This window comes from Oryx dammah, unplaced genomic scaffold (assembly GCF_014754425.2).
Source record: "Oryx dammah isolate SB20612 unplaced genomic scaffold, SCBI_Odam_1.1 HiC_scaffold_3, whole genome shotgun sequence".
In the NCBI taxonomy this organism is placed as follows: domain Eukaryota; kingdom Metazoa; phylum Chordata; class Mammalia; order Artiodactyla; family Bovidae; genus Oryx; species Oryx dammah.
The window spans coordinates 30,008,331-30,015,995 of NW_024070187.1; the positions used below are offsets into that span (position 1 = coordinate 30,008,331).

Below are 7,665 nucleotides of genomic sequence, written 5' to 3' on the forward strand. Positions count from 1 at the left end.
AAAAAAGCTATGACTAGTCTAGACAGCATATTAAAAAGTAGTCATTACTTTGCCGATAAAGGTGTGTCTTGTCAAAGCTATGGTTTTTCCAGTAGTCATGTATGGATGTGATCGTTGGACCATAAAGAAGGCTGAACACCAAAGAATTGATGCTTTTGAACTATGGAGAACTATGTTGAACTATGGTGTTGGAGAAGACTCTTGAGAGTCCCTTGGACTGCAAGGAGATCCAACCAGTCCATCCTAAAGGAGATCAGTCCTGAACATTCATTGGAAGGACTGATGCTGAAGCTGGAACTCCAATCCTTTGGCCACCTGATGCAAAGAGCTAACTCACTGGATAAGACTCTGATGCTGGGAAAGATTGAAGGCAGGAGGAGAAGGGGACAACAGAGGATTAGATGGTTGGATGGCATCTTGATGGACATGAGTTTGAGCAAACTTTGGGAGCTGGTGATGGACAGAGAAGCCTTGAGTTCTGCAGTCCATGGGATTCCAAAGAGTTGCACAGGCCTCAGTGACTGGACTGAACTGAGATAGGAAATTGCTGATATCACTATACCTATTGGGCTTCCCTGGTGGCTCAGAGGTTAAAGTGTCTGCCTGGAATGCAGGAGACCCGGGTTCAATCCCTGGGTTGGGAAGATCCTCTGGAGAAGGAAATGGCAACCCACTCCAGTACTCTTGCCTGGAGAATCCCATGGAGGGAGGAGCTTGATAGGCTACAGTCCATGGGGTCGCAAACAGCTGGACACGACTGAGTGACTTTACTTACTTACTTACTATACCTATGCAAATAATCAAGCTAAATATAGTTTATAGCAGTTTTATTTTTTGAGCAAGAATAATATTTTTATGATTAGTTTCAATCAAAAGGTAGTTAAGGGTAGAAAGAAATTTTTTGTTTCAGTGGAAAATTGCCTCAGTTATAGCACATGCTTCCCAGCTATCAGATGAAAGCCTCATTCCTGGCTTTGAGTTCTTTGCATACCTCTTTGTAAATTACAGATAAACTATACATATGCAAATTATGTCCTGTCTGGCAGAGATTTCAATCACTTCCACCCCTTTCCTGTGGAAAAAATGAATTTGGGTACCTACCTGTAAGTTGGATTCAGTTCTATTACATTGCTGAAATTGTCAGTTCTTACCAAATTTTAAATTCTAGAAGTATCCTTTAATATCTGGATGTAGCCATCCAAACTCTTTCCAGTTTATCTCCCTTCTGCCTGACTCTACATCATGAAGAACTGAAAACCACCCTTTCCAGAGGACTAGCAGATGCCCTGCAAGCTGAATCTTGATGACCTGATATAAACCTTGAAGAACTCACTCTAACAGCCCATGTGTAGGTCAGATTTCTTCCTGAACAAATTGTTGTCTGGATCACTAAGAAAGTCCAGAGAGATGCTTGGGCTAAGCATGCCCTTATTATGTAAGGTGTAACCAGGACTGTGAACAACATCATCAAGAACATTGGCGTCCTAGCTTGAGATCGTGAAACTGAACAAGTAGTGCTGAATAACCAAAAAATACACCTTAACAGCCTCTTGGAATTCCCTGGACTGGTTCCTCTTGTTAGGGAGGGGGAAATTTCCCCCTCTAGCCCTCTGAGTTCTTGTGGCTGGACTAATAATAAAATTGACACAAGACAGATTAACAGGAGAGAAAGAAACAAATTCTAATTCCTGTGTATGTAGGTCTCAGAGAATGGCACCCAAGAAGTGGTCAAAGTAGGCAGCTTTTGTACTTTTTAGACAAAGAAACAATAAATTTGTGAGAAATTGACAGGACCAAGAAACTTGGGCTTTGGGTACTTGATTAAGAATCTAAACAGAGCTTGGGCTTAGGGATAGTAAATAAAAGAAGTAACAAGGCTTGTTTACACAGTCATCTCTACAGAATTCCCTAACCCTGGTGATAAGAGTGTCCTTCTACCTCTACATGCAGTGAGTACACCTTCATAACAGAGTTTTATTTCCTGCTTTCAAGAAGCCAGAGAGGAGGGTCAAAGTGTCCCTCTGGCATCAGGTTGTTCTTAAGTAACTATAATTCAAATTAATGTCATTGAGGCACATTTTGGGGTAGCCTGTCCTGGGCCCTGTCACCCTCAAATTTCAACTCTTTATTAATTGACTCTTTAAAGTTTTATACTAGTATTTCTCTTTTTCCTTTCAGACATCCCTCTTTTAAAATGTCTAAGTCTTTAGGGCCTTTAGGACCCTATAACAATTGACGTTTGATACCACCTCTCAACAAATGGTTCAACTAATTTTACAGGAATAATGAATGCCAGCAACTATCCTTGAGAGGTTGTTTCTCATACATTGCTTCCTGCCACTCCAGAAGTTTATAATCAGCTCTGAGTTGTTCAGGATGAATGACATTCATTTGTCTTGAACAATTGTCATTGTCTTAACGGTGTTGAACTTCATCTGAGTGTTGAGTTACTGGAAGCTTCCTTTCCACTTTGTGTTCCAAGCAATGGCTAGAATAAGACTTCCCTGCTGTCACATGCTCCGAGATAAGACCCATCCCCCTTCCTCCCTCACTGAATTCTTTTTTTAAAGTCTGTTTTATCTCTTTAAGACTCTAGTCCCATTTACTTTTCCTTGAGATGTTCCTTATTAACAAATGATCTCCCTATTACAGTAGCCTGAATAAAGTCATCTCCTTGATTGTCAAGTATTTTATTTTAGCTTTCACACTATTTTAGCTTTGACACTAGAGTTGATTTATATGAGTTAGAGATAAAAATTGTGATAAAGCTGAAATGTGGCTTTAAAGAGCAGAACAATTATAGCTGCCTAACCAGAAAGACAGCCCACTAGCTTAAAGAAGGTAAATTCACCTTTATTAAATTACTATTATTAAACACTTTTTGGATTAGGAGATCTATTAAACAAAGGGGGTAGCAGTAAAAATTTAATTTTAAAACAGCATAGACCTTGAACATCCAAAATGTTGCATATCTGCCCTGAGATTTTAAGAAAAAAAATCAGCACAAAACTGATTAAGGAATATTTATAAACTGGGTGTCAGTATGTCCTAACTAATTCTGTACCATAGCCTGCTGGAGGTTTTGTACGAGAAATTGTAATTGAACCTGATTAACTGATTTTGAGACATTTAAATTAAATGCCATTTAAAATCCTATCTGAAATGGAACATTATGAAGAACTACCAATAGATGGAAAACAGATATAACTAGAACTGCTTGAAATACTTGATCATCCCTGAAAATTGCCACATAGGCTCTTCTTGCTTCATCTTTGTTATCAATAAAATAATTCATACTGTCTGCTTTTATTTGGACTCCAGATCATGTAACCTTGAATAGAAAAAACCTGTATGTTTTTGGACTGGAGCCAACAGGTGTGAATCAGAGCCAGAGGGAGGGGCTAAGGGGGAGGTTCTATGGACTGGCACTGTTTCCTGCAAGATTGATAACCCTATTTAAGCTCTTTTAGACTTTCTCCAAGGACAAAGTAAGAACTGAAGAGCAAAGATAGCAGTAGGAAACCCAGAATAGTGTGAGCCTAGTGTTCCTCATGGATGTGTCCCAGGGGTGGGACATGAAATATTGAGATCTGGAAGGCAGCATATGTTTGCTGATAGTCACTGCTGCCATTGTCTTCTCAAATGAGATTGAGGAATGACTTGAAAAGTGGGAGGCAGCCTGGAGGTTTTAGAGCCAGTGAGAAGGCAGCCAGTATTTCAGCTTGACAGTAAACAAACAAAATCTGTGAATTTGAGTGAAAACAGGATTATTTGAGAGACATCTAAAAGTAAGCCAAAAATTTTAGTATACCTGTTCTTGAAAAAAGATTGGGGTTTATGGGAAAATCAGTCTGTAGCATTAACAGGGTGAAAGGAAATGGATGATACAGCATGAGGAAAAAAAACAAACCCTGATGTCAAAAGGTGTAAATGAATCAATACAAATTCAGTGTGGTAGGTGGTATTTAAAGAATAGCTAGGTCCAGTGTTGTTGAAGGATTGAAGCAGAAGAAGGAATCAGACAGAAATGAAGAAATAAGAGTGGGTCTAATACTCTCAGGGACTGCAATCTGGTCTAGTAATATCTTTCTTTTACACTTAAGATAGTAGAATTAGTCTTTTATGTTCACCCTTTAAATTTTGTGTATTTGGAATGCTTCTGACCAACTTTTGCAGGGAGGACTTAAAACTCAGTTATACTTTTCACTCTATGCTTCAGTTTGAGAAAATGCGTGAAGTTTTAAGAAAAGAACAAGTATACAAAATCATTTTAAAATTGAAATGTATTCTCTGTTCTCAAAAGTCAGGAGAATTCACATTGAGATTTTTTTGTATGCATTTAACGGTTTCCCTTAGAATCTTATAAACTGTAGGATAAGTTTTTTATATTACATAGATTTTCTTAACTAATTTGGATTTTAGATATTTCTGTCTGTATCTGTTATATGTGATAATCTTTATAGAAGACATTTCAAAATTGCATTTAATAGGCTATTATAATAATTTCTGACTTAATTTCCATGGTTTAGAAGAATTTTTGTTTTTGATTTTGCCTAAGAAGAAGTAGCAAGAATACATAGAAAAACTGTACAAAAAAGATCTTCACGACCCAGATAATCATGATGGTGTGATCACTCACCTAGAGCCAGATATCCTGGAATGTGAAGTCAAGTGGGCCTTAAAAAGCATCACTACGAACAAAGCTAGTGGAGGTGATGGAATTCCAGTTGAGCTATTTCAAATCCTGAAAGATGATGCTGTGAAAGTGCTGCACTCAATATGCTAGCAAATCTCAGCAGTGGCCACAGGACTAGAAAAGGTCAGTTTTCATTCCAATCCCAAAGAAAGGCAATGCCAAAGAATGCTCAAACTACCGCACAATTGCACTCATCTCACACGCTAGTAAAGTCATGCTCAAAATTCTCCAAGCCAGGCTTCAGCAATACATGAACCGTGAACTTCCAGATGTTCAAGCTGGTTTTAGAAAAGGCAGAGGAACCAGAGATCAAATTGCCAACATCCGCTGGATCATCGAAAAAGCAAGAGAGTTCCAGAAAAACATCTATTTCTGCTTTATTGACTATGCCAAAGCCTTTGACTATGTCGATCACAATCAACTGTGGAAAATTCTTCAAGAGATGGGAATACCAGACCACCTGACCTGCCTCTTGAGAAACCTATATGCAGGTCAGGAAGCAACAGTTAGAACTGGACATGGAACAACAGACTGGTTCCAAATAGGAAAAGGAGTACATCAAGGCTGCATATTGTCACCCTGCTTATTTAACTTCTATGCAGAGTACATCATGAGAAACTCTGGGCTGGAAGAAGCACAAGCTGGAATTAAGATTGCCAGGAAATATCTCAATAACCTCAGATATGCAGATGACACCACCCTTATGGCAGAAAGTGAAGAGGAACTAAACAGCCTCTTGATGAAAGTGAAAGAGGAGAGTTTTGAAAAAGTTGGCTTAAAGCTCAACATTCAGAAAACGAAGATCATGGCATCTGGTCCCATCACTTCATGGGAAATAGATGGGGAAACAGTGGAAACAGTGTCAGACTTTATTTTTTGGGGCTCCAAAATCACTGCAGATGGTGACTGCAGCCATGAAAGTAAAAGACGTTTACTCCTTGGAAGGAAAGTTATGACCCACTTAGATAGCATATTAAAAAACAGAGACATTACTTTGCCAACAAACATCCATCTAGTCAAGGCTATGATTTTTCCTGTGGTCACATATGGATGTGAGAGTTGGACTGTGAAGAAAGCTGAGCACTGAAGAACTGATGCTTTTGAACTGTGGTGTTGAAGACTCTTGAGAGTCCCTTGGATTGCAAGGAGATCCAACCAGTCCATCCTAAAGGAGATCAGTCCTGAACATTCATTGGAAGGAATGATGCTAAAGCTGAAACTCCAATACTTTGGCCACCTCATGCAAAGAGTTGACTCATTGGAAAAGACCCTGATGCTGGGAGGCATTGGGGGCAGGAGGAGAAGGGGACGACAGAGGATGAGATGGCTGAATGGCATCACTGACTTGATGGACATGAGTTTGGGTGGACTCTGGGAGTTGGTGATGGACACAGAGGCATGTGTGCTGTGACTCATGGGGTTGCAAAGAGTCGGACACGACTGAGCAACTGAACTGAACTGAACTTTATAAAGCAGTTTTTAAACTAAAATAATAGTGACTGTTTAAAACCACTTCCCCAAACAGCATAGTCTGTTATATTTATCCCTGTGTTCAATAATAGTAACTAGTTTGCACTAGTCTGTGAGATTGAAACGTGGAAATATTTATTTTAAATCCAGTTAACAGTCATTTACTGTAATAGAACTTTGTGGGGTTTTTTTTTCACATTTATGTTTTAATTCAGTAGATGTATTAGGATAGAGTTAAATTTGATAAAGTACATAATTGAAACATACTTTGTTGTTTAGACTCTCAGTGCCTGACTCTTTTGTGACCCCATTAACTGCAGCGCCCCCAGGTTTCTCTGTTCATGGAATTTCCCAGGAAAAAATACTGGAGTGGGTTGCCATTTCTTTCTCCAGAGGATCTTCCCAACCCAGGGATCAAACCTGCATCTCCTGTGTTGCAGGCAGATTCTTTACCACTCAGCTGCTGGGGAAGCCCCAAAACATACTTTAGAGGTATTTAAAATTAGTTAGAAAAGTTAGTATCTATTTGTCTTTTGTACCTTGTTAGTCATCAATTCTATTTTAACTTGTTGGGTTTCCCAGGTGGCTCAGTGGTAAAGAATCCAGAACAAATTGGTAGACACACTTCTACAACGAATGCTTATTTTCTTTATTTTTGTCTTACCCCTACCTCTGACATATTCCTACTCTCTAGTTAGTTGAGTTTTTTAATACTCACACATAGTTATATTTAAAAGAACACCCAATTTACTGAAGTCATGAATTTGAAGTATAATCATATATTTCACATTTTTATTTTCCCAAGTACTTCAAACTAATCAAGGAAGGCTTTTCAAACCCAACAAATCTTTGTGAGCATTTAAATGCTCCTTAAAAACCTGATAAGTTTAAACTTAGAGGTTTGTTATTGCATCTTCTTCATATTTGAAATAATATTTATAAACAAGCTAAAGTATTTTATAATTTTCAAACCAAAATCACAAGTTTAATACCAGTCAAATTTATTTACATATGTAAAACTAAATTAATAAATTTAACAACACTTAAACATTTCATATTAAATCACATTTTTAAATTTGCTAGATTATTAGAGATGTGATATTAAATGCCTATGGTTAGGATTTGGGAACTTTACATAGTTACAGATTTCCAAGAGACCTGAACAGTAAAGATGATTTCCTCTCAAACTCTGGGTTAAAATCATTTTTTACTGTAATGTGACTTGCACATCCATGCCATTTTTTTGCTGACTGGTGCATTGTATTAGTAGTCTCCATCTCACATTTTATTGGCATGTCTGTGTTGCTGAGATTCTGCATCCCTATTACAGCAAACTTTTTACCACCTGATTTGACACGAAACATACCACGTATATATATTTTTTAATGTCTTATTAACTACTTCTGTAGTCATTTATTGACAGTGATCACTCATTACTTCAGATGCTTTTTAATTTCTCAGTACCACCTCTAGACTGTCCTGCTGGACCATCCAGAAGC

General features: G+C 38.1%; 1 non-coding gene across 1 annotated transcript; it reads left to right on the top strand.

The window, feature by feature from the left end:
• The first annotated feature begins 572 nt into the window (after positions 1 to 572).
• TRNAS-GGA lies at positions 573 to 644 on the top strand. Its single transcript has one exon. It is a non-coding gene; the product is annotated as a tRNA-Ser (tRNA).
• Positions 645 to 7,665: the final 7,021 nt, after the last annotated feature.